The sequence below is a fragment of the Gadus morhua genome, chromosome 3, assembly GCF_902167405.1.
Source record: "Gadus morhua chromosome 3, gadMor3.0, whole genome shotgun sequence".
NCBI lineage: Eukaryota > Metazoa > Chordata > Actinopteri > Gadiformes > Gadidae > Gadus > Gadus morhua.
Genome location: NC_044050.1, coordinates 29,506,764 through 29,518,634, shown reverse-complemented (window position 1 = coordinate 29,518,634; position 11,871 = coordinate 29,506,764). Strand labels below are relative to the sequence as shown.

Sequence of the window (11,871 nt, the reverse complement as noted above, 5' to 3'; positions counted from 1 at the left end):
GTTTCGGCGATGTTCTGAAGCGTTCTAAGCATAGCTGTAGACCGTACTACACTGTCAAGTGTACCGTCAAGTAGTAGACACTGAAGGGCTTTCTTACCTTTTCATAAGATAACCTTTGCTCCACATGGGACATTGTAGAGAGCGGATCCTTGGTTTGATCACTTGTATGAAAGTATAATATACTGTACATTGTACGCTGTTTTGTGTAGTTATACTGTATATAGTATGGGTAGATTTGTACTTTGAGTTTAAGCCAAAAAGCACCAACTTTGTTTTGGTAACAATATATAATTGTGAGATTCAATTTCCGTTTGACTTTGTTGTCCCATCATAAGTTTTTACTTTCAAACGATATCACCGCAGCACAAATACTCATGACAGCCCAGGTTTTCCTGAAAGCATGTTTGAAGCCTGTCTTTGCATTACAGGGTTGATATTATAGCCACAAACATGCAATGAATCCAGAGGATATACCATTTACGATTCATATCAACACATCAATAAACACTTCAGTTTAGTCAGAAAACTGGATTTATTAAAACCAACAAAACATGAAACAACATACAACAGAAACATGCATCACTGACCCTGTACAAGTCCCCGCCCCCACCTGGAGGCAGAGACCCGGGCCTTGGTATCTCCCGGGAGGCCAACCTCACAGCTAGAGGTTGGCCTCCCTATAAGCGCCATGCATATGCGGGCCAAAGTAGCAGCTATGGACTCTCCTCCAGTCAACAAGACACGCTTGTTTGTGTACGCCCTGGAGGCAGAGACCCGGGCCTTGGTATCTCCCGGGAGGCAAACCTCACAGCTAGAGGTTGGCCTCCCTATAAGCGCCATGCATATGCGGGCCAGAAGGAGCAGCTAGGGTCTCTCCTCCAGTTATTAAATGACAGCAAAGGAGGCATTAGCCTTTGGAGAGATTGTCCAAGCCATGCCTTTCCATTTATTATTTCAATTTGAAAAGGCCAAATTAATTCCCCCCTCCCCCAAGGGGGTCCAGGCCGTGGGGTTCAGGACCCTCCCAGACGGGGACAAGGAGGTCCTGGACCCCTGTGCTAAAGAGCACGTAGTTCCACCGGCCATGTGGGATGCAGCCTTTGGACAGACCGTCTGGAAGTGTAGTGCTGAGGCAGCAGTATTAAAAGACACGAAGCAGTTACCAACACACAAAGCACAGTTACCAACACACTGAACCACGCACACAGTCACAATGGTCACTCATAGCAAGAGCTTAAAATTAACACCTGCCAACCCACCAGATGCAGGTAGAAAATAACTTTTGCGTGTAAGATTGTAAAGTCGCCAGCCAATTTGGCTGGTGATGAACGAAGCAAATATCATAGCGTGTTTGACTCAGCCGGCTACAGAGATGATGACAAGGTCTGTGTTGCCAGATCGGGCTGTTCTCCGCATAGGAATGTGGGCGGTTTTGTGTGTGGTTTGCTTGTCAACATAGCTATGAACGCTACGTAGTGACGCGTTATACAACCATTGGCTAAGTGTGGTGTGCTGAAACAGAACAGATGAACAGTCCTTGTGGCCCGCATATGCATAGCGCTTATAGGGAGGCCAACTGTGAGGTTGGCCTCCCGGGAGATACCAAGCTACGACAGACTGATTAGCATTGACCCGGGACATACCAAGTCCCGGGCCTCTGCCTCCAGGTGGGCGGGGACTTGTACAGGGGCAGTGATGTAGGCGACTGTCTGATGTCTTGTGAGCATCACTTTGATCGAGTCTAGCCTCTCATTGGTCCTCTTGTTGAAAGACATTTTCTGAAAATACAGCCAATGGTCAAGTGTGGTGTGCTGAAACAACAGATGAACAGCGTGAAACAAACCTGAAAGTAGCCCAAGACATGAGTTATTTAGAGAAAAAGACTATGGAGATATTTGTTGGATTTTAAAAAAGCCAGACAACTCCAGTTGTGCAGGATGTTGGGAGGTGGGAGTAGGACACTATGCTTTGCTGAATCAATCGTTATTACTGAGCGTAATAAATATTCAAATTCTACAAAGTAACAATACCAATCAATACCTTCAGGAATTGCATTTCTAGGAGCATGCATCAGCCCATCAGTGAGACGGTGTGGCGTCTAAAGTGGCACCCCACCCCACCCACCTGCTGCTGGTGTACATTTTAAGTGCTCTGGCTATGAGTGACCATTGTGAAAAACATCTCACCAAATCATTTAATGGATGGATAATGAAATTCATTGCCAACACCAATTTAACAATTGATTTGATGTTGAAGCCCTGATGTAAAGTATATATAGTTAATACTTGTTTGGTAACTGCTTGATTTTAACCTTTTTGTGCATGGTTCAGTGCTTCATGCCTTTTAATAATCCCAATATCTTTCTTTGATACATAAAATAGACCCCCTCTCCCCGTCTGGGAGGGTCCTGAACCCTACGACCTGGACAAACAAGTGTGTCTCGTTGACTGGAGGAGAGACCCTAGCTGCTCCTTCTGGGCCGCATATGTGTAACTCTTATATAGGGAGGCCAACCTCTAATGGTTTGAAGTTGCCTCCCTGGGAGATGCCAAGCTACGACAGACTGATTAGCATTGACCCGGGACATACCAAGTCCCGGGCCTCTGCCTCCAGGTGGGCGGGGACTTGTACAGGGGCAGTGATGTAGGCGACTCTGTCTGATGTCTTGTGAGCATCACTGTGATGTCCCCGTAATTGCTCGACCTTCTCTATCCCCTTTGCCAATTCTTCAAATACAAAGAATTTAGTTGCCCTTTTCCCATCCGACACCCCAGCGACGACGTTAGTATTTGTGGTGCCAGCCAATGCATCCTTTGCTGTCATTTGCCTCTCCTGGACCCTCTTTTGCTCTATTAAAGTCACAATCTTAACAGGGACAGTGATGTATGCGACTGTTAGAGGTCTCGTTAACATTGTTTTAACGTATCAATGTCAAAGGGGTCCAGGACCTCCTTCTCCCTGTCTGGGAGGGTCCTGAACTCTACGACCTGGACAAACGAGCGTGTCTCGTTGACTGGAGGAGAGACCCTAGCTGCTCCTCCTGGCCCGCATATGCATCGCGCTCATAGGGAGGCCAACCTCATGACCTGGACCTCCTTGTCTCCATTGATAACCTACAGGAAATTAATATATTTGTTTTTGCTTGGACGCGCCTGTTGGATGCAGAATAAAAAATTTACACCTAAATGCTTTACAATCAATACAATGTATAGCCTATTGTCATTGACTCACTTCCACTCAAGTGTGCCCTGTTGAATGGAGGCTCAGTCCCCAGTTGCTCCTTTTCGCCGCGCATGGGTAACTCTTATAAGGAGGCCAACCTCTAACTGTGTGAGGTTGGCCTCCCTCCAGAGTACCACTTCCACCTCTATCCCCCTACAACAATAAAAAAGGCTACGTAAGCAGTGCTTATTTAAGGCTGACACTGATTTGAACTTTTACTTCACCTGCTGAAAAGATATGCAATTGTATAAAAGGAGCTATCAAAATGAGTAATTTAACAAAGTGACTACTGAGCACATTCATATTTTTTGATCTCATAGGTCCCATGAGCTCTACCGGTGGCGATTTACTCAGACACACAGGGGGCCAAAATTACCAGTGTTTAAACATAGAATGAAATTAATATAATAAGTTGGTCACAGACCAGACATAAACACAAAATACAGTTTGGCTTAACCTGTGGCCCATCGGCCTTTCGACAGGCTAAATAACACTAATCCGTTTAGCCTGATGCACAGTGGCGAACTTAGCCCTTTGTGGGCTCCAGGCGAACAGTCATTTGTGGGCCCCTGCATCTATCGGTCTAATGTACCTTATATCGCATGAGATACTCCATACAAGGGATGAACAAAAGTCACTATCCTTCTTTCATGCAACTGTTTATTATCTATTTACAAATTGAGAATAACATATAAAACAATAAGAGTAGTTATGTTGACACATTACACTGACTGTTAAACCTTATGCCATCATTACCTGAGGGTTTCCAGTAGCTCACAGCAGCTATCTGCAGTGACCTTCGGGAAACCACTACTCGAAACCTACTGATGGCCGTTTCCAGCTATCAGTATTTTTCCTGTGCTCTTCAGACCATTCATGGTTGATTAGATGCATTGCAAGGTTATTCCAGTCTTTAAATCCTTCCTCACTCAGTTGATTTTGTTTTCCAAAAAGGCAACAACAAAAGCAAAAATTGCGGTCTGCACTTTCACTGTAGACTAACTGTGACGACCCCGCCTACTTGTTGACTACTTACCTTCCTCAAGGTGATCAGCTGATGCCATCAGCTGGATCTGGAGCACCTGGGGCCGGTGCTCCAGCCGAATATAAGAGCAGCTGATTGCTTGTTGTGGGCGCTACTCATTGGCCCTCCTTGCAGGCGTCCACACCTTTTGGGGTTTAAGTTGGCGGTTTTGTTAAGTTATGTGGTGTAGGGAAATAAACCTTCGTTTTCTATTGGTAAATGCACCGTCTCTCCCGTTTTTGTCATCGCCATTGAGCCGGGTCATGACAAATGGGGGCTCGTCCATTCGGTTTGCGCAATAGTTGAGTGTAGATTTAGTTTTGCCTTTGTTAGTTTGCCTTGAGGGTAAAACGGTTGTTGCTCATTTTGTGAGTTTTTTCAGTAATTAAAGGGAGAGTTCATGGTGCATGTGGGCTGACGGATCAGGGTGAGCATCAGGGTCGCTCACTTAATTTATGCCAGTACCAAAAAGCCGGTTGACAAGTGTTGTCCTCAGCGTGTAGATCTTAGTGCGGTGCAGCGTTTTCCCTGGTAGGCATTGTTCCGTTTTCTCCCCACGGAAGGGGTAACCCGGTGTACAAAGAATATTACTCGGTATTCCACTTTTGTTTGTTTATTCTTTAACAAAGGGAAAGCAGGTAATAAATCTGAAAGGTAAGGAATGCAATGTTACACTTCTCATGTGCATTACACAAACATCACCTGCATTCATCAAAATACCAATATACAACAATAATAATAATTAACAATCATTAATGTACACGTTTCAAACGTCACCCATGCGCCATATTCAAATCCTATTCAAATCCCGCAATAGGAAACTACAACTGCCAGAATGCCCCGCGGCAACCCAGGAAGTACAGCACAAATGCCGGTCCCTGCGATTCATTTAATCGACGTTCACAAAACAAATACAAACATGGATGGACACAGATGGGACAGCGACGTTACAATTCCAAATGGATTTATGTATTTGAAATGTTTATATAGTTTTAACTTTGGCTATTAGCAACGTACTGGGATCTACCGGCGCATAGTGCTATTGCGAAATCATTAGACGACATAGCAGGCAACATGATTTGACATCAAGAAAGCAGACAAGAAGACAAGAATTCAAAGGAGCTTACCAAGTGGCTGCACACCGTGTCAGTTATGTGGCAATAATACAACTTTTGCGCCACCTTCTTATTGGGCGAACACCGGTCACATGGACCCACAGCACACCGTTCTCTTAAAGAGGCACTACACCATTGGGCTGCCGAGCCTCAGACGTTCATCAACAACTCAACTAAGTAAATAAGAAACAACAAAACTACACAAACGGCAGACCTCCACAGAAAACACAACAGGCATAGCGGCGTTCCCCTTTGGGTTCGTTGCGGGGTTCGTGGTAGTGTTGTGGCGGCACAGTGGTTAAAGCATTGTCTTGGGAGCATGTCCATGATTTCGGGGGAGTTGCTGGCTTGCTAGTCGCTTTCCCGGGTCAGCGGTCTCTAGTGCGTAAGTACCCGCCACTGCCCGCTGCATGAAGACTAGCCGGGAGTTTAGGTAGGGGGTTGATGTTTAGATAGCGGGGAAACTCCAAACTGGGATCCTCTTAGTGCGCACGGGGATACTTCGCTGTCTTGCTGGTCCTGTTCGGGCATAAATGTGTGTTTTGCTTGATTCTAGGGGTGGTTTTGGGGGGGGGATTGCTCTGCTTCCAGACTGCTCATTGGTGTTTGCATTTGTGACTTGGGCGTTGTACTCCACATCTCATTTGCGGCGGGGGCAATTTCTCCACTTACAAATATTGCAGGCGAAAAAAAATCGAAAGAATTTGCACTACTTCCATTGCATATTGTTGCATCTGACAAGAAATTGTGCGTTTCGTGTTCAAAGTTTGGTCGCCCAGTTATTTCTCGTCCTTCGATATCGGGAGGAGGGTTCGGCGTTTGTCTTGAATTTTGGAAGGAAGCTTGCGGTCTTTGTTCATTCATTTCATCGGTTGGGTTCCTTTGTTGAACCAAAAGCATGGGAGCACAAATCTCCAAAACCGCTGGAAAGGAAGACGTTGCTGTAGAAAAGCCACCAGTAGAAGCTGTAACTATTGTCACGAAGGACATTGGAAGGCAGATTGCACCTGGGACCGGTGCTCCAGCCGAATATAAGAGCAGCTGATTGCTTGTTGTGGGCGCTACTCATTGGCCCTCCTTGCAGGCGTCCACACCTTTTGGGGTTTTAGTTGGCGGTTTTGTTAAGTTATGTGGTGTAGGGAAATAAACCTTCGTTTTCTATTGGTAAATGCACCGTCTCTCCCGTTTTTGTCATCGCAATTGAGCCGGGTCATGACAAATGGGGGCTCGTCCATTCGGTATGCGCAATAGTTGAGTGTAGATTTTGTTTTGCCTTTGTTAGTTTGCCTTGAGGGTAAAACGGTTGTTGCTAATTTTGTGAGTTTTTTCAGTAATTAAGGGGAGAGTTCATGGTGCATGTGGGCTGACGGATCAGGGTGAGAAACGTTTTCCCTGGTAGGCAGTGATGTTGATAGGTTTTCAATGTAGTGAGTCCCCGGGACCCACAGGTGGCGAGTTGGGTGGGTCCCTGAGAAATTCAATGGGTCCCGACTCCCCAGTTTAAAAAATGTGTTTCTTTTTTATTATTATTCTATTTCTTCAATTAAATTAATAGTGTTAAACTCCTTGATGGTGGTATGATATGGTTAGAGCTGGAGTACTCAACCGTTCATGTTTAACGCTAGAAACGCCGGGCCATTTTTACTTACTTCGAGCGCCGCAAGAGGGGTCAAATGACCCCTAAGTCATTTTAATGAGAGGCTGTGAATTTGCACATAATGATAACTAGGTGGCGCAAATGAGCTATTACCGCGTGAGCGCCACATTTGTGTGTGTGTGTGTGTCACAAGCCTAGTCCTCACGATTTTGTCATAAATGTACATATATTCAATCAGAAGGATTGCAAAAAAATCCTGTTTGATTTGCTCATTCGACACGAATGAGCACAGCATCGAGCAGTGGAAACGTGGGTTTATTTACTATGAAGTTCGTATTTTTAATTGTTGAAATGAAATCAGCGGTGACAAGCTAGTTGTTTTGGTATCGGCTAAATTAGCATGTCGCGATACTTTGTACAGGGGATCACGTCTGCGCCGAGTAGATGCGCAGAGGGTTGAAACAGCGCTTGTCCGATCTGCTCACAAGAAGGTTTCTTTGCCCAGTTACATTGTGAACATTAAACAACTCGTGTTTAATCACAGTATCGTTTTTCATGGGGAAAATGAGATGCGTCCCCGGGACGCATGGATAGTGAGTTTAGTGCGTCCTTTCAGATTTTAATGCGTCAGGGACGCAGGACGCGTACCTAGCAACATCACTGGGTAGGCATAGCGGCGTTCCCCTTTGGGTTCGTTGCGGGGTTCGTGGTAGTGTTGTGGCGGCATAGTGGTTAAAGCATTGTCTTGGGAGCATGTCTGTGATTTCGGGGGAGTTGCTGGCTTGCTAGTCGCTTTCCCGGGTCAGCGGTCTCTAGTGCGTAAGTACCCGCCACTGCCCGCTGCATGAAGACTAGCCGGGATTTTAGGTAGGGGGTTGATGTTTAGATAGCGGGGAAACTCCAAACTGGGATCCTCTTAGTGCGCACGGGGATACTTCGCTGTCTTGCTGGTCCTGTTCGGGCATAAATGTGTGTTTTGCTTGATTCTAGGGGTGGTTTGGGGGGGGGATTGCTCTGCTTCCAGACTGCTCATTGGTGTTTGCATTTGTGACTTGGGCGTTGTACTCCGCATCTCATTTGCGGCGGGGGCAATTTCTCCACTTACAAATCTTGCATGCGAAAAAAAATCGAAAGAATTTGCACTACTTCCATTGCATATTGTTGCATCTGACAAGAAATTGTGCGTTTCGTGTTCAAAGTTTGGTCGCCCAGTTATTTCTCGTCCTTCGATATCGGGAGGAGGGTTCGGCGTTTGTCTTGAATTTTGGAAAGAAGCTTGCGGTCTTTGTTCATTCATTTCATCGGTTGGGTTCCTTTGTTGAACCAAAAGCATTGGAGCACAAATCTCCAAAACCGCTGGAAAGGAAGACGTTGCTGTAGAAAAGCCACCAGTAGAAGCTGTAACTATTGTCATGAAGAAGGACATTGGAAGGCAGATTGCACCTGGGACCTGTGCTCCAGCAGAATATAAGAGCAGCTGATTGCTTGTTGTGGGCGCTACTCATTGGCCCTCCTTGCAGGCGTCCACACCTTTTGGGGTTTAAGTTGGCGGTTTTGTTAAGTTATGTGGTGTAGGGAAATAAACCTTCGTTTTCTATTGGTAAATGCACCGTCTCTCCCGTTTTTGTCATCGCCATTGAGCCGGGTCATGACATAACCAAGACCTGTTCACCCTCTCACCATTTTTCATAACTATGTAATAGTATGCTTTTGTGAATCTGCGGCCCTCGGGCCAGAGTGCTGGGTCATCCACAAGAATATGTGTGCACCTGCCCAAGACACAGCAGCTTGGGCCAGAGTTTGTTAGTGAAGCAAATTATTTCAGAACTGTAAAGGAAACGTTAAACCCAATCTAAGACACTTACGGCATGGGGAAGTTCTTCAAAAGAACAAGGCACCACCATCGCCGTATTTTCTTCATGTTTGTCTGACGAAAGAAACAATAGTCAAATGGGTTAACAAATACAAATCAAGAGTGACAAAAAAACCTTGCCTCCACTAGTGATGATACCCTTATGTAAACATACCTCAACAAAGTCCCACCTTCCATCCATGACAATCTACATTGCGTACTGTAAATTAAGAGAGGTGGTTTATATTTATGTTTATAAAAATAAAAACAACTCCATTTATTTTTGAAAAGAAGAAATACCACCCCAGTTGCCCCAATATGACATATTCATAATATACTGAATAGCCATTTTCTTACCATCAACACAAACACCCCACAGTTGTTGGAAAAACCTTGCCTGGGTGCACCCTGTAGTGTGGAGTACACATGTTTTAATAGAAGGTAGAATCAGATGGTTTATTTCTGAAATAATAATTATCGGCTGCTTTGTATAAGATGGCTTGTGCATATACACAATGTAATTAGACTAAAATAATATTGATATTCGATTTCTGTGGACTCTTATGAACATTTCAAGGCCCAACATGAAATATCAACTCATTGCTAAGGATATCCACAACGATGATAAAGTAAGAATGCACCAAGGGTGGGGGAGGGTGAGGGGGGCTATTTTGACCTAAGACACTAGGATATATTGGATCGATATTCACTAAACATATTTATTCCACCGAATGGTTGACATTGGTTGACATTCCTGAGATTCTAAGCTTTCAAACGGTGTATGACATGACTATCACTCAACCTTATGATGCTGAATATACTGATATATATAATACTGATATATATAATACTGATAGCTGTTTCCAGCTATGAGTATTTTGACGATACTGCTAGCTTGATGGAGGGGGCACTCCGCCAGCCCCCTCCATGTGGACTGAGTGCCCGCCCCCTCCATGTGGGCTCCGTCTGCGGGCTGCAGTCAGGGGCTTCTCGACTGAAGGGGGGTGCACACGGAAAGATCATCAAAACATAAGTAATTAGAAATCCTGATGCTACTATTGTGAAGAGATTTTTATAAAGATAATAAATATGGGGACAAAATATATGCATTGGGGCATTTTGGGGGCCCCAAAAACCTTCTATGGGGCCCGGGGCTCGTTTGCATAATAGTACGGCCCGCCACTGCTGATACAGCATTATTGCTATCCATACCCTTCGTTCATGTTGGCAACTTATTTTCAAGCAAGCTACCTGTAGCTGAACATAAATGGGATCTATTTTCTAAATCATTGACATCTTTCGTCCCTACCAGTACATCTCAGTGGCTCAAAAGCCTAAAGTTAGGTAGGTATTCTCTTGAACTAAATCGTGATCCTTTTACCTTTCTTTTAACTTACTTAACAATCTTTGCACTCACTATTTCCCTGCAATCTAATCTTTAAAAGTAGGATAGTATTTATTCTAAGCCAGATAGAATAAAAAGCCTGCTTAATGAATGATTTTAATTCATTTTATGTGGCCCATGCCAATTAGCCATGGCAATGACAAAGAATGCAGGCTCAGTTTGCTGCCCTTGCTCAAATTTTGCATTGCATGTAGAATTGCTTGCGATATATAGGAAAATATTTTGATTTGTCTATGCCCATTTACTTGTGTGTGTGTTTTACACCGCCATGAGAAAGAAAGGCTTCCTGTAAATTCAATATTTAGACCATAAAGACTTTACCATTACCTGCACAGCTTAGTCTAACTGACCAATTCCCTTTTTAAGACAAAACAATTGCTTAAATCAAAACAAACTTTATTATACAACAGTAAAATATTAATAGAAAACACATGAAAAGTAAACACAAGTGCCAAAATTGAAAAACGCAACAAAGGTTAACGTCAATGCTCGTCAAACAATTCTGCCAGGCCCTCATCATCCACATGAGGCACAGCCTCAGAGTCCCTTACATAGGAGGTCGACGCCTCCTCCGCATCTGGGACATCGCCCTGGCCGCTGTGAACTGTGGCCTCAGCAACAGCAGGAGGAGCCAAGCGCTCAAACAGCCCTTCAGAACTGAATGTCACCTCCAGCTCAGGCATTGCAATTATTATCTCCTCCAGGGCTTGAGCATCATGGGCAGAAGTTAATAGTACTTGATCCCTGACAAACTCAGACACCGCTGAGTTGGTCAGGACCATGGAGCACTCCTCCCCATCTCTTGCTACCACAATTAGCTTACCAGAGTACGTCACCAAGTACGAGGCTGTGCGCTGGAGCATGGAGCAGCGCTCACAGTGGTGAGTGGACAGCTTCACACCCAGGTTGTCCTGGCCGGTGTGGCATCTCGGGCACCTGGGCTTCGCAATGATGTTGACCGCAGACACCAGCCCACGCAGAGTCTCCTTAGCCTTCACGGCCATCCAAAGAAGGGAAGATGGCTGCCCAATACCCGCAATGACGGTGACGACTGAGGAGGGTGTGGTGGTAAACACTGTCCGGTTAGCGTCCTTCCTGGTGCTCAAAGCCTGAAAAGAGTAGCACTTCCCCACCTGCACCGATAGGATCAGCCGGTCCCACACAGTCGATGCCGTCTGTCCCGTCCCACCGCACACCTCAAAGCATTTGAGCTCCACTGGCGCTCCTTTGACCTGCACCACCCTGTTCTCCAGGACCTGCACCACCCTGTTCTCCTGGACCTGCACCACCCTGACCTCGATCACGCCCACCTGTTGAAAAAGGACAAACAAACTGGAGTTAAGATTCGATATCCGTCTCTCTCCAAAATACTTATTTCAACAAGCTTCACAGAAGCACGACACTTCCCCTCTGCCTGGGACCCAAATTCAAGACTTGCGCTATGTCAGCTTGTCCGTGTTCCTAGGGACCCTACGGGGGAATGCGGGGTCCCCAGACACTTCGAGTCTGCTGCGGCTCGATAGCAGGACATCAAATCCCCCTGGATTGCTATAGCCTGTGAAAACAAAATGGAAAGAAATGAATGCTTAACAGCAGGCCGTAACGCATGGGATGCCACTAACGACTCATTTATGCGATTGGTCGCTTAATCTAAAC

General features: G+C 45.4%; 1 long non-coding RNA gene across 1 annotated transcript; it reads right to left on the bottom strand.

Annotated features, from left to right (window-relative positions):
- Positions 1-513: 513 nt before the first annotated feature.
- LOC115540745 (uncharacterized) lies at positions 514-3,873 on the bottom strand. The gene is made up of 2 exons (XR_003976223.1): positions 805-3,873; positions 514-654 (listed from the first exon to the last, which is right to left on the bottom strand). It is a non-coding gene; the product is annotated as an uncharacterized LOC115540745 (long non-coding RNA).
- Between the last annotated feature and the right edge of the window lie 7,998 nt (positions 3,874-11,871).